This window comes from Ciconia boyciana, chromosome 3 (assembly GCF_034638445.1).
Source record: "Ciconia boyciana chromosome 3, ASM3463844v1, whole genome shotgun sequence".
Lineage (NCBI taxonomy): Eukaryota > Metazoa > Chordata > Aves > Ciconiiformes > Ciconiidae > Ciconia > Ciconia boyciana.
In genome coordinates, this window is record NC_132936.1 from 79,115,848 (window position 1) to 79,140,269 (window position 24,422).

At 41.7% G+C, this 24,422-nt stretch overlaps 1 long non-coding RNA gene across 1 annotated transcript; it reads right to left on the reverse strand.

The window, feature by feature from the left end:
• Positions 1–11,903: 11,903 nt before the first annotated feature.
• LOC140650235 (uncharacterized) lies at positions 11,904–21,301 on the reverse strand. Its single transcript, XR_012041904.1, has 3 exons — positions 21,231–21,301; positions 19,910–20,017; positions 11,904–12,012 (listed from the first exon to the last, which is right to left on the reverse strand). It is a non-coding gene; the product is annotated as an uncharacterized lncRNA (long non-coding RNA).
• Positions 21,302–24,422: the final 3,121 nt, after the last annotated feature.

The following is a 24,422-nucleotide window of genomic DNA, read 5'->3' on the forward strand; positions in this document are numbered from 1 at the left end:
CAGCCAAGGAGCCTCCAAGCTAGCTGCTCCTACTCTGGCAGAGCAACACGAAACGGATATATCCACAGAGGGTCCACACCATGGAGGCAAAAGCAGATAAGCTGCACTACTCCAGGGGCGAAATTATATTTGCTAATATACAGCAGTTGCCTATAAAAGATAAGATCTTTTTCTCATGTCTAACTGCAAAAATTGTCCCATGAACTAGGGAACATTAATTTTCTGCCAATTAGTGTCCTTCATCCTTTAAACCTTCCTCACTCCCACAGTAACACCAACGCCCTTAATATCTTGTGTGTCAGAGATAAGTGTTGTGGCTACTCTGGAGCTAGGTATATGTTGACTGACTGGCCTGAACACGGGAGGACTGGCTACCTGGATGCTCTCAAATACAATACCTCATGGTTGAAGTTTGCCCAGTTTTTCCTCTGCCAGGGAACTAATTTGGGTCTTTCTCTTCCACCAGCATTGCAACGGAAACTAATGAAACGAATTCTATTTTAAACTTCTATCCCATTTTAAACTTTGGCTAAATTTAGCCTGAGAGTCCAGAAGTCGGGGGAGAAAAGGCAAGAGGAAAGGGCAAAGGGAGGAGACCCAGAGACATGGCAGCCCAATTTCTTTAAGAAACTAAGCTTAACTATCACTGCATCCTTCTATGCCTGGCATGTATCACTGTTACTCAGGGCTAGTGCACAGGTTTTTCCCTCAGATAAGTATCACCAGGTGACTTCTAATGGGACTACCCACATTGAATAATTTCTTAGCAGCCAAAGTGCATGCAGCCACAAACTGGACTTTCAAAGCAGGACATGGCTGCTAATAATGACAGCCAGCGGCAAAGCCAACCTCAGTTCAAGCTCTTCTGTGGAATAGAACAACAGAGAGTTCACACTGAGTATCTTGGCAAGTTTTGCTTTCTGGTGCCATACCCGCAGGAAGGCAGGGAGGAGAGCACATAGTCAGCACAGAGAAATACAACAGTGGAGACAGAGAATGGGCACCATTCTCTCGCCAGCTGATTGCAGAGTATATGATGTGCCAGCTAGGTTGCAAACTAATGAGGCTCAGCAAAAGCGGCACTGAAAGAGATGCAATTTAGCCTATCAACAAACAATAAGCAAGCAAAGGTATGGTGAAAAGGTAGCTATGCTAGCAAACAAGACTAGAAAGTATTCAGTAAAGGAAAATGTAAAGACAATTTTTTGTATTAGCTTTCCTCACAGGTTTCATTTTGTTTATTAGTCTGTCCCTACAGATACAAAAATAAAACAAAAATAGAATTAATCAGGTCAGCTCTACAGTTTGGTTTGTACCTCAGAGCGCAGACTGATTATGCCTGCATGGGCAATGTTCCAGGGAAGCGTCTCAATCACAGCAATAAAATTGGTGTTGCATTTTGTAGATCTCTCCCCTCTTCCTCCCACTTGATTCCTCTCCATGTCCAGCTCCCCCCTTTCAAGAGATACAGAGATCCAAGGCTAATCCTCTCCCCTTCTCAGTATTCAGTTTTATGCAGGCCACACTGTGGCATTAACTCAGGGCTGTGACCCCTCCGACCACACACAGAACAGGATTACCGTGCACTAGAAGCTTAAAGATGGCTCGCTGGCATCATTATTTCCAAGCTCTCCAATAGACTTCCACATGCCTATTCTACTCTCTCAAATGACAATCTAAAATTTTAAACTAAAACTGTACCACAGCAGCTGAGTCCAGCACTGAAAAAAAAAAAAAAAGGATCAGGTCCATACACTCTATTCAGTGCGGTCTCTTAATGAGGGTCCAGGATGAAAGGCAGAAGGAGAAAGCTCTGCTCTACCAGCTCCTGATACAAAGACGGGTTACAAAGCCTGAGTCAGGAGGGCCCCCAAGAGTCTGCTCTGCAATATTATCAGCTAGCAGATAGGAGGGCGATAGAGCTATGCTCTACCGGAATTACCTAGAAGCCTAAAGGATAACTAACAAACAACAGAGGCATTTAACAACTATAACTATTTTCCCAAGTAACAGTGCTACCTCCCACACCCCACCTTAACAGATCTCCAGGCAGATTCTCCTTAAATAGGCCCAAATAGCTGTAGAGCTTCTATTTTGCTAGCAAATTAGTGCATGCAAATAAGAAGCCTTTGCCTTTCATCGCTAACATAGTAGGACATGCCATAAAGACCACAGGACTCCTATCAAGCTTTACCTCACTGCACTGCATATCTTCATGTTTCCAGTCCACAGATCATTGAAGTAAACAAAAGGAGTCCTACATATTTTTCTGAGTTTCACCTCAGAACCAGTATTTTTTTCAGTATTCATTTAAGCAAGCTACATAGCCTCTAACTATGAAACCTCTCAATTCCAACGGGACCTGTAGAAAGAAGTGTGATAGCTATCCTGTTCAAATATGAAATAACACAAACAAATCAAAACAAGAGATCTCTAAAACACTTGTGGAGACTTCTCCAAAGGGCATATTTCCACAAAGACCAAAACAAACAAACAAACAAACCCAACCCAACGCCCCACAAACCACAGACTGTCTTCCTCGACCCTTCAGCTTTTGAACTGCTCAGAGAAGCACACATAAATATTTAGTAAATTATTTTTCCACCACACATGTAGACACATCTTCTGTATTCTACAGATGCCTAAATTATTTTTTCAAGTTTTTCAATAAAATTCTTCCCTTAGGCAGTGAAGTAAACGAGAACAAAGCATGAAGAATACTTATCACTGTAGTGGTTGCTATACAATACAAAAAAATGAGCAGCCTACAGAGAGAAAAAATTATAGCACTCAGGTCCACCCATAATTCACTCTCCCAGAGCCAGGGGATCTGCCAGGGAATCTGTCTCTTGTTTTAAACGTGGTATTGCAGAATGTGAGCCTTATACTGATTCCCCATTAAACCTGAATCTTAGCTGGTGTAATTCAGTATAGCTCCACATTAGGTTTCTATCCTTACGATCTGAAATACTTCCCGATATGACATGATTGGCAACTGACGCAGCATTGCCTGAACATGACTGAAATGACAGTCGGAGTAGCAGAATCCACCCAGTTCTTAGATACACTGATCTGTCTCTCTCATCTTGCCCCCAAAACTCAAATCTTTTTCCCCTACCTTATATAAAAACAAGGTTTCTCTTGTCATCTGGACAGAATTCATCACTCTGCATGGTCACCCTCATCAGCCCCAGTGTTATGCAATGGCTCTTTCTTGAATATACTCACACTCTCGAAATAATGGTGGGGGAAGGTGATGATCATTCAGCAAAATGTTTGCACATGTGGCCCCATTCTAGCCAGATGAGACAGGAAGCAGCGCAGAATTAGGCAGCTGAAGAAAGAGCGAGTACACCATTTTGGGGCAAAATCTGAAGGCTTGGAGCACCTTGCCAGCAGGTCTCCAGCTCTTTAAGGACTGTCTGCTTTGCTAGAAGTGGGCTGGTTGTCTTATGTCCAGCAGCACCTGGTGCTCCTTTCAGCTCAGACAATAGGTGAACGTAGGAAAACTACTACTCAAATATGAGAGCCACAACAAAAGTAAAGGTTCTTCAGAAAGAGTGTTTCTTAACCTGAAAATCTTTGCTTTTGGGTTAACCAGCCATTCGGGGAGACTTGTTTAAATGCTGAGAAAAGTCAGAACAGGAACAAAACTTCCTAGAACAACTGTAGCAGTAAAGTAACCTCAAAATAAACTGAGTTTACCGGCATATCTAGCTATAGTTTGGTAGAAACAAATCCCTTAATACTCCAAATGACTTTTTCTTAGAAAATTTCTTAATCTAATCTGAGGAGAGAATGTAACCTTGACCAATTCCCAAGTAATGTACAGGAGAAGAGTTCAGGAAGCAAAAACAACCAAACCACTAAATAAGTGACCACAACATAATTGCTATATTCCCTCTGGAGAGATTCAGAGCACTGTTAAGAAGTCTGGAAGGGATTCTGTGCAAATAGAATGGTTAAAAACAGCAGGAAGCAGCAAAATGAACATTGTTAGGCTCCAATTTGAATGCTGACGCAAATGGTACTCTCGACCAAAGAAGCTGCTGCACCTTTCAGCCCAGGGGTTCATAAAGGGGTTTGTACATACTCATAATACTTTTGGAAAGAACTAAAGATGGGCAGGGGAAATCCTGTGCTGAATTCTCTGTTACATGAGTTAGCATACCTCATTTAGGAAAGGGTAACTAAATATAGCCAATACGTTTATTTGTACATGACGCTCGTGGGATACAGTACATGTAAATTATTATCTCACCTGCTGAATTAGAAGTGAAAGACAGGAAGGTGAAGTACTCTGTCCATTCCCTTCTCCCAGTTTAGAAAATAAAACCCTACTTCCAAAGAGAGAGGAGGAAAGGGAGAAAGTAAGGAAGTCCCTAGCGAACTCTTAGGAAACTATACTTTTCCCAGCTAGCTGGCTTCACCTCCCTTCTTTGGTCATAGCATAATATGTCAATTGATACTGCTTATCATCTGCTCAGACTTCATTGCCATTTCTACCTATGCATTTTGAATGGCGGTCATTTATGAAGAGATGATTTAACGTAGCTCCACAGGTTGATTCCACTCTAAGAAAGTAGTAAAACATAGTAAAATAAAAAGATGCGAAAGACAAAGATATGAATATCCCTTATTTGAAAGGGATGCTTTAATATACTGGCAACACTTGTACTTTTTTTAGCTCAGTATTTTTTAAACTATATAAAAATCCATTGCGCAGTTACACAACGGATGACTTTGATGGTTCCAAAACCACCACCACAACAGCATCCCAATCCCATACAGGGCCCTTAGAGGCTATCAGCATAAAAACAAATAATGTCCCCTCTGACATGAAATATTTGTGTGTATGTGAATAAGTCTGAAGTTCTTTCCACTGGTTCTGTCATTTAAAGCTACTGATATGACTACATGCAACATGACTATATTTAATTGTTGATGTGAGGTTACAAATAAAAAAGTTTAAAAAGATGTTTCCATGGACTTTGAAGACCCAGCTATTAACAGGAATGAAAGAAAACCCATATTCTGCAATAACTTCAAATCAGATCGGTATGTAGACTTCTAAAAATGGATATAAAAATCATGTCCCTTGTGGCAGAAGACAGCTCATAAAACTCTTGGCGTCTATTAAAAATGTTGCAAAACTCTTTTCAGTACTGTTCAGGATCAATCTGCTAGCCCAAACAGAAATTTACTGGTACCAGGGAGAAGTCAACACTTTTCTTATAGCTGCTCCTGTTCTTTAGGTGAATTGCCCATATATTTTCCACTGGTGATATACATGCTTAGATTCCTCAAACCAGCAGAATCCACTGGGAATCATGTCTATATCCCAAGTGACTGTACCTTCAAAAGAGATATAAGGAGACCCTCGCTGTTCATCTCTCCAAGACAGGATGCAGAATTTGACTGTCTGTTTAGCTATACCTTGCACGGTCACAGAATACAGACGGACAACACCTCTTCACAAACCAGTCACAGAAGTCATCCCTTCTGCTACTGCTACTTCAATTTTTTTTTTCTCTGTATAAACACCACTGGTGCTGATTCACTGTACCACAGAAGACATGTTGAGGATCTGAGCACATTGTAGCCTAGCCCAGCCAGAAATATTGCATAATCCTAATGACCCATTTAGTAACGATAGGTATTTTTTTTATTTTATTTTATTTTTATTTTTTAGTATTCCCACGTATTTTTAGTATGGGATCTTTAGTGCTCTAAAGACCTGTGTTGCAATGAATTGACCTTTCATGTTGTTCCCATAAATGAAAAACAATGGGAGAGACAGATTTAAATAGCTAAATTTATCCAGGTAGAAACAGAATTTCCTGAAGATCGAAATTGTGGATTTACCTTTGCCCTTTTTTTGTTCACGTTTTTAAGGAAAAATGCTACATAGCTACATAATCTCAGCTATAATCTTTTTCTATCAGTGAGGCAAAAACAGCAAGGAAGATCCAAAAAAGCAATTCATCTTTATAAAATACCTCAAATGGGGGTGCTGTCCCTCTCACCTACCTTTCTGTCTGCTACAATTTCTAACATAAAGACTGTTTGGCTGAAAACAATGAAACTCATAACGCAAACTCACAGTTCAAAAAGTGGGCCCATTTATCTTATGACAGCATCATTTAGAAACCAGGAAAGGAAGAATAAATCTACGCTCTCAGTGATTTTTTTAAGACAACAGTTACTCTTGCATACAAAGATGTCCTGAACTGGAGACTGGCAAGCTGAGTTGCCAGGTACGCAAGCACTGGGGGAGCTCAGCCTGTCTGAAGTACCATAGTACAGCTGATGGCCGAGCTGGAAAGGAAAAGATCAATGTCGCCCCCAATTAATTTAAGAAAACACTAATTCCTTATTTTAATGGTTAGATATTTTAGAAATGAGAAATCTCTGCATGCCAAAACAAAGAGTTCTTCGCTCCCAAAGTAGAGTTTCCTGAAAAACAGACATGACATACTTTTAACTGCCTACCTGGAGCCCCTTCCTGGTGTAGAGTGTCATCAAAACCACTGATAATGGTGCAGAGAAGGGCACTCTCTTACAGAAACAGGTGTTTCCACCAGTGTAATATCTTGATCGTAAAGGGAACATACAGGTCATAATTAATAGCTATTTGTATGGCTTTCTCGCAAGCCTTTAAGGTGTACAAGCTTCCCTTGCTGAGCTGCACATACCTGGAAGCCATGATCCCAAAGTCTCAGACAAGTCTTCACCAACACTTTTGGACAGATTTGGAGGTGGCTGAGAAAATCTGGTATGATTTGAAGTCTTTGGCTGCAGTCACCACTGCTTTGGTGCAGAATAAAGCTGCTGCTGTGAACACTATCTTTCAAACTGAAGAGAGCATCATTTTCTCTTCACTTTTAAACCAAAAAGAGGCAAAACCATCAAAATTTATCAGACAGAAATTGTTGCAGAAAATAACTGTCCTATAACACAGGAAAAGAGGGATCCCTGTTTTCTGATCCAAGCTGCAACACTCACCAGACATCATGCAAATAACTTCTTTACTTTTGATACAGTAAATGACAGCACTCTGAACTGCCATGGAAATTGTTTGGGATTTCAAGTGGTCCATTTCCATAGGCTGCACGAATCACTACCTAGAAAGCAGCATCCCGGAGGCCATTAGCAGGGTTCCTTCCAACTGAAGACACCTGCAACTAGAGTTGAATGCCAGGACTGCCTTCTCAAGCATAGTGCTTTGAACAGATGGGAAAACTGGGCTCAATACAGAACACAGTGCCAAGTCTCCCTTTCCAGGAGAGAGGGAGGGAAGGAGGAAGAAAGGTAAAGAAAGAAATGAAGTGACATCAGAAAGCAAGTAAAAGAAGCTCCTATTTTCCCTGTGTTTTGAAAAATGTAATGAGAAATTAAATCCTCTGCTGAAGGATTTCAGTGGACCAAAAGGAACTTAAATGATGAATATATTGGCCAGACTGTGCATGCAATCCAAACATCTTTTTGTTATCTGGATCTAACATAAACAACTATCCAGTCCTACAAGATAACAAGGTAGTGATAGGACAGCACAGCTTTGCCTAGGATTCCTCCTCAGAGCAAAGCGCTCACTATTTGATTAATGTTCAGGAGGACAAAGATGAATGGTGAGGTTCCCTTGTGTGGTTCACAGGATCAAGCCCTGCTGGAATGCAAGTATCAGCCTTTACAATGACAAACGCCAGTCAGTGCAGTCATGAGGATAATCAGAAGACATGTCCCTCTCCCATCTTCTGCGCCAAGGGTAGCAGAATTGAGTTCATTACGGCCACGGCAGACATTTTCCCAACACCTCTGCATGAATGCACAGACTACAGTTTCACACCCATGATCAAAACCACAGAAAGCAGACTTCCAAAAGTGAAAGGAAAAAGGGGAAAGAGGGAGGAACAAAGAAATATGTAAGAGAACTGATTTTTCCCAGTGGGAAAAGGTGAGCAAGGACAAGGATAGCCTTTATATAAACCCTGAAATGATACATAAACAAGTGGGAAACAGGGAGTTCAAATGATGAAGACAGACCAAATCACTTGAATTCAGAAAGCTTGCTTTTCAACTCTCTAATTTACTTTTAAATTGTCTTACTTTTTAGTACATTAAGAGCAATTGTTTGAGCAAAGAATTCTTACTGAGCTTTAAAAGTAAGACAGAAGAAGAGATACAGCATAATGCTTCCAATTTACATTAAAGTCTATGCACTATTATCTTCTTATTATCTCCTAAAGATTTTTCCAGGCATTTAATTAACATATGACAAGATACCCAAGTTAGCACGAAAAAAAAGTCACCATTTGGTGCACTATCTATAGCCTTTCAGAAGTTAGTTTCCCATTGTTTTTCCTCCTAATGCACTACCTAGTGCACATCTATTATGCTATTTTAATAGCGAGGCTCTGTCACAGAAATAAAAGGAATAAAGTTCTTGAGGTACCCATGTTACGTTTTCTAATTTGACTCCAGCACAAGTGTCTTTCAAAGTCAGCGAAACATAGCTAAAGTTTAGAAGTTTTCACCCAAGGACTCTGCTGTGACAAAGGGTGCTGGTACTCACCTGCCTGCAGGAGCTCTGGCTGGGAGCCGAGTCCCAGAGACACCCAGGGGAGGCATTAACTTTAAATGAACATAACGCTGACAAACAGCCTCAGAACATCTCCAGAAAGGTGGCGGAGCAATCACCAGGGCCCTGTAGGCTCCCTGTGGGCTGGGGGCAGTGGGGGCTACCCATGGGGGTCCATTGGGGCAGCGCCTGGCAGCCGGGGCCCATCCCACGTCCCAGCCAGGAGCAGGGCAGCCGGGGGCTCCAGGGCAGCCCCAGCCCCGGGCATCGGGCACCTCCCTGGGGATGGAGACAGGCTGGGACAGGCCGTGGACCTGCAGATGGGCCCGTGGCCAGGCAGGGCAGGGCTGTGAGGAGCTGGAGACCTGCCCTGCTGCAGGGGCTGACAGTCCCGGACTGACATGGGGCCCTGGGCTGGTGGCCGGGCAGGAGCAGTCAGGCCTGGTGGTGCCCCCAGGGCCCTGACAATAAACACTCCAGGCCCTGTTCTCAGGGATCGTCTGTCTTTTCCACACATTCCCTGGACACAGACCACTGGCCTTTCCCACTTCCAGCCTGTCCCAATTCTGCCAAAAAAAAAAAATCACCCTTGGACAAGTGAAAGGATATCCTAACTTGCTTTACACATATTTTATGCATCCTCTTGCTACCAAACTCATGAGGTGATCTGAGGGAGATCTGCGAGTTCTGCTTTACTAACGTACTAACATGGCAGGAAAAGCCTGCAGCAAGTAGAAAAAACAAGACATGCTTAAGGGTGAAAAGATACTGTCTAAAGCAAATTCTCCCATCAGAAAAGAGTTTCTCTTTCTTAATAGCCCCACATCTAGTACTTTCCACAGCATAAAATCCCTCTCTCTCGTTTTTTTGTGAGTTTTTTTTGTTTGTGGTTTTTGTTCCCCCCCAGAGAAAGTGCTTCTAGCAGCATTTGCCAGTCGCTCAGCTCAGCAGTCACAGAATCTCAGGATGGTGGGAAGGGACCTCTGGAGATCATCTGCTCCAACCCCCTCTGCTCAAGCAGGGTCAGCTACAGCAGGTTGCTCAGGGCCATGTCTAATTGGGCTTTTAATATCTCCAGGGATGGAGACTCCACCACCTCTCTTGGCAGCTTGCACCACTGTTCAATCACCTTTAAATTTAAAAAAATATTTTTCTTATGTTTAAACAGTAGTTCCTGTGTTTCAGTTTGTGTCCATTGCCTCTTATCCTGTCGGTGGGCACTGTTGAGAAGAATCTGGCTGTCTTCTTTACTCCCCCCCCATCACGTATGTATAAAAATTGACCAGATCCCCCCAAGTCTGCTCTTCTGTTGGCTGAACAGCCCCAGCTCTCTCAGCCTCTCCTCAGACACCAAATGCCCCAAGCCCTTAACCACCTTCACAGCCCTTCACTGGACTCACCCCAGTATGTCCACATCTCTTGCTCTCCGAGGCAAACCCAGAATTGGACCTGGTACTCCAGATGTGTCTCCCCTCATAGAGGGCAAGGATCACGTCCCCCAGCCTGCTCTCCCTGATGCAGACCAGGGTGCTGTTGGCTTTCTTTGCCGCAAGGGTGCCTTGCCGACTCATGTCTAACTTGTTGTTCACCAGAAAACCCAGGTCCATTTCTGCAAAGCTGTTTTCTGACCAGTCAGCTCCCAGCATGTGCTAGTGCATGGGGCTCCTTCTCCCCAGGCTCAGGACCTTTGCATTTGCCTTTGTTGAGCTTCATGAGCTTCCTGTAGGCCCACTTCTCCAGCCTCTCTAACTGCAGCACAACCATCTGGTGCATCAACCACTCCTCCCAGTTTTGTATCATCTGCAAACTTGCTGAGGATACACTCTGTCCCATCATCCAGGTTCATTAACAAAGATGTTAAATAGTATTTGCCCCAGTGTCAATCCCTGGGGAACACCAAGTAACTGGACTCCAGCTGGACTTCATGCTACTGGTCACAACCCTTCAAGCTCAGCAATTCAGCCAGTTTTCAGTCCACCTCACTATCCACTTACCTAGCCTGTACTTTAGCAGCTTGTCAATGAGGATGTTATAAGAGACAGTCTCAAAAGCCTTGCTAAAATAAAGATAAGCATCATCCACTGCTCTCCCTGCATCCACTGAGCCAGCCATCTCTTCATAGAAAGTTATCCAGCTGGTCAAACAGGATCTCCCCTTCATAAATCCATGCTAACTACTCCCAATCACCTTCTTATCCTTAATATCTTTGGAAGTGGCTTCCAGGAGGATTTGCTCATGGAAGCTCTTTCCCATCTTATCTCTGCCTAGAGAGCTGGCTCACTGCTCTTGGGTCTTCTGTGGGACTGTTAACATTTAAAGCCTACCCAAGTCTTTGCTAGAGCTAATAAAGGTTCTGTTCTTCACCCTTTTCACATAGATGAATGGAAAGACAAAACTTTTTCCAGTCATGCCAGCCAACTTGGCACTAAGCTCAGAAGCAACAAGTGCTTTAAACAACACTCACCAGAGAATAACAACAACTACATGTTCAGTTATCTTGTCTTGGTGGAGAAGGGGAAATCTGAATGCCTCCTACTTTGCCAGAAGACCTCACAATCTCGGGCTCCTTGAAAAGGCAAGGAAAGAGCAGTAAGAAAAAACCCGACTTGCCAAGAGGAATAAGGGGACAAATCTTACCAGAAAACACCAGTGGCAAGTAACAAAAACTTGGGAGGTAGGGCCAAACAGTTCTAGACTCAAACTTAGCCCTGTTTCCCCACATTTGTAGATCCAATTTTACAAGATTTCACTTTCCTGTACACAACTGAGTATGGCTGCCTCAGGAAAGGCACAGACTGCCTACCTGAACACCTAAAATACGAACAGTACTATTTGTGGATTTTGGATTTCTTGTCAACCTCCAGAATTCTTTGATCTCACTTTTCATATACCTACAAAGTCATGCAGTGTGAGCTCATATTAATCCATCTGTTCATTAACCCCAAAATGCTTTACAGGACTGGGGAATGCTGACTAGGTCATGAGATGATCCAGGAGTCAAGAAGAGGTCCTCTGATCTCCCTACTATGCAAGAAACCTCTGGAAACCCTGTCCAGGCTGGTCCCAGCTATCAGGCTGAAGGTGCAGAGAGGGAGGAGGTGAGCAAAAACAGAAAAGGAAGAGCCACTCTCCACTGTTTTCCTCCAAGGCATTTCTTCTGTTTCAGATGATAAGTGCTACATACAACTGTGAAATGTTTTTTATAAAGGAATATAGACACTACTTTTCTAGCTGATCTGAGTTTTTATTTTAAAAGGTCTGATGACAGACTACGGCAATTTATTGAAATCAAAGCCCTCCGCAAGAAAGACCCAAACCATTCATCAGGAAGGTGTCTCAGATTCTGGGTGAACTTTACTGTTAAGAGCAACATGGAACCGCTTCTATCCTCTATCTTGCTTAGAGTACCCATCCTCCTCTCAAAGGTAACAATCCTACAAGACAGAAAAGATCCAGGTAAGTGTCTGACATATCTGTTGGGTCTTACATGGTCAACGCAAGTACACAAGCTAGTAAGATACCAGCTAATCTAAAGCATTATTACCTTTTCTCTCAGTGTCGCAAAAACTGGCCCTAGGTTTGCCTCATCATTGCAGATCAAACCACTACAACAACCTGGCTTTCCTGCTCAGCCTTTGCATGAAGCTCCCCTCTTTGTAGCACTGTGAACATTTTTTTCTTCAAGCATCTGGTACTTGACAGCTCTTAAAGCATTTATCACTGTAATAGCTAAGGAGTAAGGAGGGAAGGTGTTTGAGAATTTTTTTTTCTTAAAGAACAATTCCCAATTTAAAAAAAGCCAAACCTCAGATTTCCTTAGCACCTTCAGTAGAGCTACATAAAACTTTTCTCCATTCTTGCAGTGACACATAAGCCTTCCTTCCAGTATCTGCGAGAAAGATTCACACTACACTGCTCAAACTAGCAACAAGTGAAGACTGTTTGCCTGGGTTTTCTCTTCTCAACACCTCTACGGCTTCCTTCATCCTGTATGTTTAAACATTCTCCATTTATGTTACTCTACCAACGTTTGTTTGTGTATGTGTGCCTCTCTCCGTGTACCACAGGATGGCAGCAAATGTTAGACTATAAAGAAAACAGCTGAGCAAGAGACAAAACAAAGAGTACTACAGTTGATTTATATATATTATTGTTACTTGAAACAAAAGGACTAGTTCCTGAACTGTAATCCAAGTTCCCAAATGCATAAGCAAAGACACATCCTCAGGCACATAAACACAGTAATATGTGAATTCACACCATAGCAAGTCAAAGGCATTAAAAAAATTATCGTTTAAGGGAAACAAATGATATGGGATGCCATTACAAAAAGTAACTCTGGAATTAACAGGATGTTTTGTTTGATCCAAAGTAAATAATAATCAGCAAAATTGAGATGGGGAACAAATTTGTGTGGAATGACAGTAAATCGTAATTGAGAAGGACTATATTGCCTGAATGTGTTATTGAAAAGGCATCCATAGAAACAAAACCAGAGGAAAAAAAACATTCAAAATTCATCTCCAGAGAGAAATACTCTTCCTGGTTCAGGTACATTAAAAATTTATCTTAAATGTTTTACATAGATAGGTTCATTTGATTGAGGGCACTTGCCACAGGCAAACTAAAAGATGTTGCTTATTTAAAAATTAAATGAATTGTGCATATATCTTGCATGGAGTTCACAATTGGTGCCTCACCATTTTTTAAAAGCCTTCTCAGTAATGAGGAGCTCAAACAGAAGACAAGGGAAAAGAGAACAAAGTATATGGAAAAAGCACCAAATAATCCAATAGTAGCTTTTTCAACTTTTCACATGAAGTGTAGACTTCAAAAGCTGGGATTTGAAAGTCTATATTTATCATTATTATTAAATTAAAGGATAAGAAACAATGAAGAAAACCTCACAAGCCAATAAGAACATTTTTAGAATGGGACAGGAAAAGGATTTAGCGTAATTTTTGCAGAGCCACCTTTAACTGAAAGTTACAAAGTTTATGAAGTAATTTCACAGGAACTTGTTCATAAAGTTTCTAGTGATGAAAAGCTTTATAAAGGGATGCTGCCACTGTGCAAAGTTTTTCTCTCTAAGCCTTCAAGCAGTTTAAAAATTTTATAGTAAATTTAGATGAAATATTTATTTTTAATTCATGCCACATCTGCTTCTGCTCATAAATTTTTCTGCTTTCTTCCTACCTTACCACCTTTGCTTCTCTGTCCAATGCCAAACTAATCAAGAGACATGCTAGCATAGTTGAGTAAATCATCAATATTTTGAAGTTGTAGGCTATGTCAATTGTTTGCAACGCACCTCTTGCCAAAGAGATCAACCAACCTCCTTTGAAGAAGCCATAACTGGCATGGCTCTGTGTGATTTCAGGACTCCAGCTAATCAAACTTGTGATCTTTGCACTGCGATGGCTAGACTTGACTCCCCCTCCTGACTGCTGTTGAATGTCCCCATAGAAAAGGGTGACAAATTGCATGATTACAGTTAGCCCATTCTGGACATAAAATCGGAGGGGACCCAATTGTTCCTAGGGGATCAGGAAGGTGTGCAAAAAGAAAAGCTGGTAAAGATGCTCATGCCCTTGTCTCAAGCACAGAACAATTTACATGGCAGACATCTTGGCTGGCCAAAGAAAATTTATGCTAATATATTTTGTACTTTTTAAAAAATAAGAACATTTCATCTATCTGATGCATGTGGAAGAAGTGACTTCCAGATGTTACTGGCAGTTGTGCTTCTCTACTATATCTACTTGTGTTACAGCCATGGCCTTTTCCCTCAGAAACTGTGGGATGACCACTGTACATGACTGTTTGCTCTTAATCTGCTGCCAACTCCTGGCCATACAGTGAGGCAATTATAAGGGCGCAGCTACTAGCCAAGAGTCAGTACAGTATTTCTTCCCTTCAGGCCACTGTCATCCCACAGATATGAATAAGGATCTGGAAAATAAGTGTTTTCTATAGTCTTCTGCAACCTTCTTGCTGTAAAAATAGATTGTAACCATGCTTATGTCATGTTGTTGCTCAGCAACCTCCCCCCCCCCCCCCCTTAATCTCCCTCTTCTCTAATATCTTATTGGTCTTCACTGTGATCAGTCTGCAAACTATGACTCGCTACTCAGAAACAGCACTGCCTGCTAAGCTTGCAGGACATTCTGCCCTCCAATGATTACATAGGCTTAGGGGGATATACCTTACAGAGTAACCAGAGACAGGATGTTGACCGGGGGTGGGGGGGCTAATGAAAATCATGAGGGACGGGGGGAGAAGTTGAAGTGAAGAAAAGAGTGGTTCCTCTATCTTGAGGAAGCTTACAAAAATAAAATGAAAATTAGACCTCTAATCCCTTTCCCTTCTGTCAAGGTCAGCAAAGAGGAATCAATGACCTTATCACAGTCTCTCCTTTTCCCTGATGAGCTCTGGAGAAGGATCTTCCTTTGAAAGAAGAATAAGGACTGTCAGGCAGAACAGCAAGGACTCACAGCTCTCATAGCACCTGAAAAGCTTATTGTTTGAGAGGAAATGACAGAAAAAGGAAACTTGCAAGCACAGCTTTTGCACATGTAGTTGTTTGTGTGAATGGACTTGGAGATGAGCATCCAACAGAGCAGTGACACCAAAGGGTAAAGCCTAGCTCCAGAGCGCTATTTGGAGAGGGACTCAAGTGCTTAAACTTAGGTATGCATGAGCATTTTAGAAGTCATAAGGTATTCAGTCTGGCTTTCAGCTCCTGCCCTAGAAGAGGGTGAGTCTCCCATAAACACCGCATCGTACCTGCCCAATGTCCAGGTACCACAGGAAATCTAAAACCGCATTACATGCATGCCTGTGCTTTGGTCGCTGAATCACTCCTGAAGTATCTGACTTCTGTTCAAATATTTTAACCTTTATTGGTTTTAATGGATGCTAGGGAAACCACCCCCCCCCCCCCAGATCCATGTCTAACGTTACCTCAGATATCTGCATTTAAGTACCTGACAAAGGGGGAATACACCTTGTATCTGTGCTGTTCTTATTTTTCTTACTTTATGACTCCACCTTCTCACACAGTTCTGATCAGCGTCCAACAGAGAAAGCTTGTCCTGATCTTCTGGTGCTTGCTGTCTCCCAAGGTAGTTAGAAACCTAATATCTATTTCAAATCATCTCTGAGCGTTAGCCTCAACACATAAACACAGCCAAATTCTGGGACAAGATTTTCTACCTTCTTTGCAAAGGCTTAATACTTTCCAGTGGGCCTTGTGACTAATCTGTCACTTCATCTCTCTACAACTTCACAACATCTCAATTGACTTGAGGTCACAGCCAAGAGATTACCTGACAGTGGTTAGGTTAGTCAGCACCTTCCGAATCACCAGCTGATGGGAGCGTTGCCAATATCAACCTTACAAGCAGAGCTAACAGTGAGGTAGGTACTGAAATACCTTTAGATTTCCAGATGAAAGATTCCTCAGAAAAACATATGTAAAATATCAAGGGAAAAATCCTGATCCCCATTTAAGGTAGCAGTAATTTTAGCACAGACAGTGAAACACTGCAACAGTCCACACCAGCTTCTCAACATACAGGAATCATCATCTATTTGTGCTCATACGTTACTGATTATTAGTTGATCCAGAATGAAGTGGCACTACATGTAAACTAATACACATACAAAATTTCACCAAATGGAGAATCATGAGCTATTCCAGATTGCTTTCTTCCAGACTACATCAGAAGTTTAATTTCAGCATTTTACAGTGAAGTAAATACATCTCACAGTAAAATGATAGGGTTTAGTCAACAGCATTAGCAAGGAGTAATAATATTAACAATAATAAACCTTTTTCTCATATAATTAAGGAGCTAAAGATGACAGATACAATCAGCTACTCTGACCTTTTCAGCTATTCAATGCAATAACAAAAGCAAATTTAGATTTGCTTTTGGTGAGCAGTAAGGACATTATAGAAAAATCTAGATGTAGAATATGACCTTGGACAGAAGGATCACAAGAGGTCCCTGTTTAAATTAACTGAAAATACAAAGAAAGCAACTCCACGACAGATTTCTACAAGGAAAACAGACAGCTTTGATAAACTCTACTAGTAAAATCAGATGGATTGAGGATGTCAGGGACTTGACTGTGAAGCAGGTCTGGAACTTCTCCAAGAGGTACCCAGGATATAAATACTGAAATTATATTTTCAGTAATTAGGAGGACTTGTGTTAAGGGGCATCAGATCTAGTGGATGAATAACTACCTTAAGTGGAAAGCCTACCAAGTAATAGAAAAGAGGATGAAATGGCAAGGAATGCAATCTTCCTAATACCAGAGATCAAGGGAAAGGATAAGTGAAAGTTATCAAAAATCAAGGCAAGATATTCTTTGCTATGTGTTGCACGAGGGGAGGAAGGTTATTTTGCTATATAAATGAGAATAAAGACGGAAAAAGAAGGGGCACATTGCAGTTGGCACAGTGCAAAAACTAATGCAAGTATGGTCTCAAGTCTAAGTGAATGCTTTGTCTGAGCTACCAATAAGTATGATAATGAAGATGTCTGTTATAGCAGGATGACTAAAGAGAATGAAGATATGGAAACAAATTTTGCAAGCAAGCCAAAAGCTCAGTGTACTCACAGATGTGTCAGTACACACAGGGGAAGGACACAGGTAACCATGCTAGGACTCTGCAAGATCCAAAGGCTAAAATTGGTGGTTCAGCTCTACATCTTCCTAATGAAGTCAGGCACGGGGAGATATCAACTGGAGAACAGCAGACATAGGATCTTTATTTCAGAAGGGGGGTGGGGAGGAAGGATCCAAGAAGCCATGGAATCTTACTTGCATGCGAGGATTTACAACAGATCTCAAAACACAGGATAAAAGACGACATGGAGCTGAAAAGAAAATAGGGTAAGGATGTAAGGATAGACTAAGGATAGACTGTGCTAGTCTAACTTGACGGACCTTTTTAAAAGTAATCTTCCAGGCAAAAAAAAAAAACCACAAAAATCCCAAACAAAACACAGAAGTGGTACTTCTCGTCTACTTGAGAAGTGTTTGATACAATGTCATGTAGTAAATAATTCATTAATGGAATAAAATGACTGCTGGAGGTATTAAAAAGGTAGAGAAATAGCTAGCAGCAAGTAGTGCTGAAAAGCACTACTATCTATAGGAAAGAAATTGTGTTCCCCATAGGTTGGTCCTAATATTTTCACTAAAGACTTTAGTACAAAGAAGCAGGGAGTCCTGATGGAAACGTGCAGAAAACTTGAATTTCAGAGGCACTGTCAACTCCGACAAGACTTGAGATAGCAAGAAAAAACACACTTGAACAAGGTGAGAACCTCTGTGATGAAATCCCTCCCGTTCACGCAACCTCACTAAGGTCACACAGGTATGGGACATCCCCCCACAGAAACAGTGGCAGGTGCAGGGGACATAAGCCCTCGTTGCTGTCAGTGAGCTCCTCAGAAAGAAGCATGGTCCTTTTTGCCACAAATAACTAACTACAGCATTTACTCCCTACAAGTCCGTACCCATTGCTTTGAGAAGCGTAAGTGTCTATGCATGCACAGGTGCTGCCAGTAGGACTGACGAGAAGATCTGGGCCAGTAACTGAAGGAAAGAGAACATGGAAAATAAATACTGAAGAAATGCTGAAGGCAGCATATAGCAAGTATGTCTCCATTTGTACTACTGTAAAATGAAGGTTTCATTTCCCAGTTATTTATACGGTTACAAAACAAAGCTATAGTTTACAGCTGGAGACTTTCAGAGTGATTCAAATTATGTAAAAGGATCCAGCAAAATAATTTCAGGAGCTATCGGATAATTTAAGCCAACTGACGTGCCATACACTTCATTTAAATTACCTTCACAGGATCTGGAACTATTTTAGGTGGCAATGGAGTCTTTTAGTGAGTAAAACATCCTGCTTTTTTTTTCCCCCAAAGGTTTATTTCCACAAAGCATCTTGAGTTAAATATATGCCTTTCCCCTGTTTCAGATTAAATAACAAAGCACATTTATTGGGGGGGAGGGGGGGGGAACCCTTGGGTGGGGGGTGGTATCTGAAGAGGCCTTTTTCCAACTGTCAACATTTTGAAGCTGAGTAATAACGCAGCCTTGGGGTTGCCATGGGAACGCGTTTCATTTCCTAGGTGACAGCGATTGTATGTCGTCACCAGTGAACCACAGCGACTCTGGAAATATGTCAAGTTTCCTTCAGACGTCGGCATCCCGAGACTTCCTGCTCCCGCCCCAGGCACACGCCCGGCTGAGCTCAGGCCGGCACCTCCAGCCCGACGCCTGCCTCGGCCCCTGCAGGACCCGGCTGCTCTTCCTCTCCTAGGAAGGACAGCTGGTTTGGCTAGGGCAGGGGGAGGCTCCTAGACATCTTGAATACCCTAATAAAGGGCAACCCCCCCTCTCCCCTTGGCAGCCTCTTCCATTGCCTAACTGGCCTCCTACAGGCACGGTTTCATTCTCACTTGAGCGTGGCTTCAATTTCCAACTCTTTGGTCCTGGGTAAGCACCATCAGCAGGGCCTCTCAGTATTAAAAACCCCAAGAAACGTTGTGTCATGCTGGTAATGGACACATTATTTAAATCAACTATTTCTGAATCACCTGTACTACTAATCAACCTCTAAAAATACCCATAGAGCTCAAAGACTTGCTACACTAAGATGGTTTTTTAATCTGAAGCTTTTGGTTATATGACTGAAGACCCCTCTTTGCAGCACACATGTTCCCCAACACAACTTCAAGGCCACCAGCTGCACAGTACAACCAGCAGGATTCACTTGCCTCTGAACACTAGGGAGGGAAAATAAAGTAGAATAACTTCTCCGTAACAGCTCCTCAGTGCTCATGCACTAGTCCAAAATAAGCAGCTCTGATTTTGTAATAATTATTCTGCTCTGGAAGTAGAGTGATTATTTTATTCTGGGATAATTACTCCATTTCCAAAGTGAAATAATTGTTATAGAATAAAATCATTTTTATTTTGGAATATTTCATCCACATGTGGGAGTTATTCTGGAACAGCTAAATTATACCCTAATAGCTAGAAGAGAACAGTCCTGCCAATCAATTTTCCTCATACAGGCGAACCCTTAAACCGTAGTGCTACTGGAAGGAACAGTGCAGAAGATCTCGTTACACAACTGGAGACCCCTACTGTTTAACTTCAAGAAGAATCTGCATTCATTTACAAGAACTATGGCTAACAGTTCCCCTAAATCATCTATGCAGAAGTCCATAAAGGAAATCACAAGTACATCACGGGATTTCCAGAGCATGCTACAAGTATCACTGCTGGTAGGCGTACCTCATTATGGAATATGAAAATATTACCCATGCCATTGAATGCCTTCTCCTCACAAGGTCAGAAATTGCTGCCAAGGATGGTCCTGGTCTACACCACAGAAAGCCCTGCCTGCAGAGGTAAACGTTGGTAAAGGTATGTACCAGCTGTACCAGCACTTGATTTCTGAAGGAACTGGGGGCATACCCTGGGCTGTGCAGCTATTGTGCTATCTGTTCCAGGGTAACTAGCTTAGAAGTAAAATTTAGAACCTTTTACTTAACAATACGTCCAGAATCTCCTTCTGCTTTGCCCACTGTTTTCTAACATATCCAACTCTCAGGAGACTACGAAGGGAGTTCAATGCTAGCACCATTTTTACACTGCAAAATTTTATAATTGGGCATTAAGCTAGGCAAAGAAGTCAGGAGGCTCAAAAGTTTAGGTTCCCACAGCAACAGTAATTCAGCCACATTTAAGATATATAGCAGAGCATAAATTAACAGTTATTGAAAATGCTGCGTATGTGCAATGTGGCCATGTTAACATTGCTATGGGAACCTTAACTTTTGAATAGATAAGCATTCTACCAAAATAAGAACCATACAAAAGAAATAATCATTACAGATTTTGCTGGAAAAGACTACAGCCAATTCCTCATCTGCAATTTGTTGACGCAGAACATAAGGACGCTAAAGCCTCAGAAATGCAAACAGGTGAAAAAATCATCACTAAGAACACTGGGTGCCAGAGCCATAACCATGGCTGACACCAATGCTGTAACTTTACTTTAAATTTGAATTTACAGCCAAACAGTATGCAAAATCATTCCAGAAATTACAACAGAGGAAAAAAAGAAGCCCATGTACAGCTATCACCCTTCCCTCCTTTCCTCTCAGATTTTTCATGCATTAAATATTTTGGAAGAACAGACTGTAAATTCACTACTGGCTTTAGTCTTTTCCAGCACATTTCAATTTGGCAGGGGAGAGGGGGGGAAATCAAGCTGTGCTCTAGTATACACTTATTTAGTAACAGCAAGTCTGGATTGTCTCTCTCATATTATTCTAACTAAACCAAAAGTGTTCATTTCAAAAAAGTTTGATTTAAGCAGGTCTTTGGGGATGGAAGTTTTCATATTTTTAAATGAACGTAGTGACAGTAGGGCTGCTACAAGGCCTTACTCTCTAGCAGACTGGATGTTGCTTCAGAGTAAAAAAGCAGCATTCTGCTCCTGGTTCTACCACTCCATCCGATTCTCTGTGCTGCATGATCCTGGGCAAGCCAGGCTCACTTCCCTACGCTTCAGTTCCCTGAGCAGTGAAGCAGGAATAATGACACTCACCTTCCTTTTTATGCACAGGTCCAGTGCTTTAACTAAGTGGGTTTTCTCCCCTGTTTAAAACAACAACGAAATCTTCAAGGCAGTCTTTTTACAGTATTTGAACAGAATTCCAGCAGCATCTAAAATAATGGTTCTGCAAAGAGTTCTGCCAACTTGCCACCTATGGAAAGAAAAACAAAATAAAAGCTCCTTTCTGCCACTCCACCCTTTTGTTGCTGTGTGGCATATATGGTTAGTCCCATCCAAATTCCTGTTGAACAAGTTTCTTCCCCAGAGCAACTGCAAGATCACCAAATATTGTGAACCGACAAATAGGGCAAGTTCCAGAGTCCTGGAACCGCAGAGGCAAGATAAATAGCGTTCTTCAATCCAAGTCAGTGCGACAAGTTTTTTCTCTAATATTCTGGCATGCATGCCTGGAATTGTACTGACATCAGCAGGATTTCCTTGCTCGTAGGAAAAGCAGGATATTGGCTCTGAAACAAGCCACACAGTTCAAAGAGAACCTCATCTAAATTATTTGAGGTGACCCTGATTTCTTGGCATTTATAGCATAGACTTTATGAAGATTACATGGGCATATCACCTGAACATGTTTTCTGTGTATCATTACAATTTTACCCGGGCCATAAACTTGAGTTTCCCTAGAGTGATTTAGAAAAAAGAAAACAAGCTAACACCGGTCAGAATAGTGCTGCCTTTTACAAAGACAGGGATACACGCTTAAAATAGGAAGTGATATCCCTCCCTAGTAAATGGGAGACAGACAGACAATTTTGCCCAGTACATGCATGATGGGGTTTCTCACAGCAAACAGCCACTGTATTATTTGGTCAAAATGGAAGAGTTTATACTCCTTTATACCCAAAACACTGATTCCTTATGTTCTTCCTCCAAATCCTCCAGTCGGAGTACTGTATTTTCTAGACTGGAAGAAACAAGGCTGCTACAAATGGAGCCTGTGAAACAGAAAGGTTAGGTGGAAGAATTATATTTTCAAACCATACTTATGAGGTTGCCTGAGAAGGAGAGAAAGCATGGGTTTATTTGAAGCCCTTGCCATTTCAAGATGTTTGCAGTTACCCTTCAGCAAATTGCAAAGTGCTTTGATAACCAGCAGCCTTCTGTATTTAGTCATCCCTCATAAATGGTAACCTGCACACATTTCAACCTCCATACTGCTATGTCCAGTACCCCAAAACCACTCTTTTGCTCTAGTCAGCACCCTCACTGTCTCTGCTTGCCTTGACCCCAGCCCAGCCTCACAGCATGAAGGGCATGTTTATCTGGACAGCCTCCATTGCTGTCCAATTCCCTCCCGAGACAGCTCCATTCCTAACTGTTCCTCCTATGTGGCTGACCCCAACATCCTCAAAAGCTGTACTGTTGCATCCCAGTTCTTTTCCTTCAGAGGTTTACATCAGCTGTGATGAAGTCCACTGTTTGTTCGCTCAGTCCATGGAGTGAGAAAAAAGGCATCACATTTGCCAGTGAAGCTGGTATATAACTTACGTTACCTTTAAGTTAAAGTTATTTAAGTTACCTTTTGTTCATTAATAGATCTTAAGTGAACCTTTTCAGGCATGCAGGTGGTAAATTTTTAAACAAAGCTTCCCCACCTCATGAACTTAACTCTGATATATTGGGAAGATCCCTAGACTTACAGTCTCACATTTATGACAGGCAGGAATTATTTAGCTTGGTTTTCTGGGACAGCAATGGGAGTCACCGACAAAGAAGATCCTTCCATGTACTTTGTGTCTGTATGACAACACCCATCAGTTTGTCACAATTTTATCACGCTGCCTACAGAAACCACTTCCGCTGTTCCAGTGTGTCTTCAGCCATTACCTGCACTCCTGATCTGCACTGCCACTCCATTCTCAGAGGCATCTTCCGATTCCAGGATGTATAAAGCACTTGTCTCTGCTGTCTGACATACTCTGGAAAGTGCAGAGTACCAAAACCATCCTACTAGTCTACAAGTTCCCTATTCATTTCAGTATCCAGTGCTGGTATCACTTACACTTGGTTTTTAAAAAAAAAAAATAAATTCAAGATTATGTAGTAAGTATCTTCAAGATTCCAGCACTAATCCAGCACCAACCTCTCCTATACATAACATTGTGACTTTTAGTAAAAATGACTTCCTATTAGCTCTTGCTACCGCAAATAACCACCAAATAGCATTCAAACATTTAAAATAGACAGACAACACCATTTTTTCCTCTTGCCCTTAATTTTCTTTTTCCTTTCAACCCTACCCCTTGCTAAATGCAAGCTAAAAATAGGTCATGACTTTCTCAAGCTATTCTCCCTCTCAATGGCATAACATAGTAAGGGCTAGGGCACTGGTAGTGAGCTACTCAGATTATATATGCAAAAAGTGCTTCCTGGCTAGATGCAGATGAGTTTCATTTATAACCTGATGCCTTGTCTAAAAGCTACATATCCTGTATGCAAACCATTATGCTAATTTGTTTTATTGAATATCCAAATTCATCACACTCTAAAATGTTAGTTAAAAAAGTTGTTTCTGAAACGTCAATGAGATTAAACTCTGCCTATCTGTTTCTGTTTAGATAGTACTAAGTGCACAATGATACATATCTTAATATACACAAGTTCTAATGAACATTGGCAAACTGGAAACATCTGCATGTCACTTTATAGGTGACTCAGTACAGGTTTGTTTCCCTTCAGGTCTCATTCCATATTGCTTCTTAGTGCTCCTGCCATAATAGCATATTGTTGTTCTAAAACACTTTAGAGAAAATAGCAAGGATTGCCCAAAGTCCAGGTAAAGTTTCCATTCTGCATATCACTTAACTCATCCATGACTGAGATGTTGACCCTCCTTTTTCTTTTGTTGTCAATGCCAAAGATGGCAAACACACAAATTACGTTTCTTTGCCTCCTGATCTACTTTTGTATCAGCCAGCAACAAATTCCAAAATGCAGTGTACAACTGGAAACAATCCCTGAAGGCTCTTAACTCACTCAGACTTTCAGAGAGCAGAGAGAATCACCGGGACATTCACTGTAGCCTCATTAATGTTCAGTATCCAAGTCTCTTCTTTTCCCAAGCTCCAAAGAGGTAAAGGAAATGGAAAACTGGAAATTCTCTGAAGACCTGAAGAGTTATCCACAGTCTGGCTGTTACATGATCCAAGTCTCAGAAAAATCTTACAA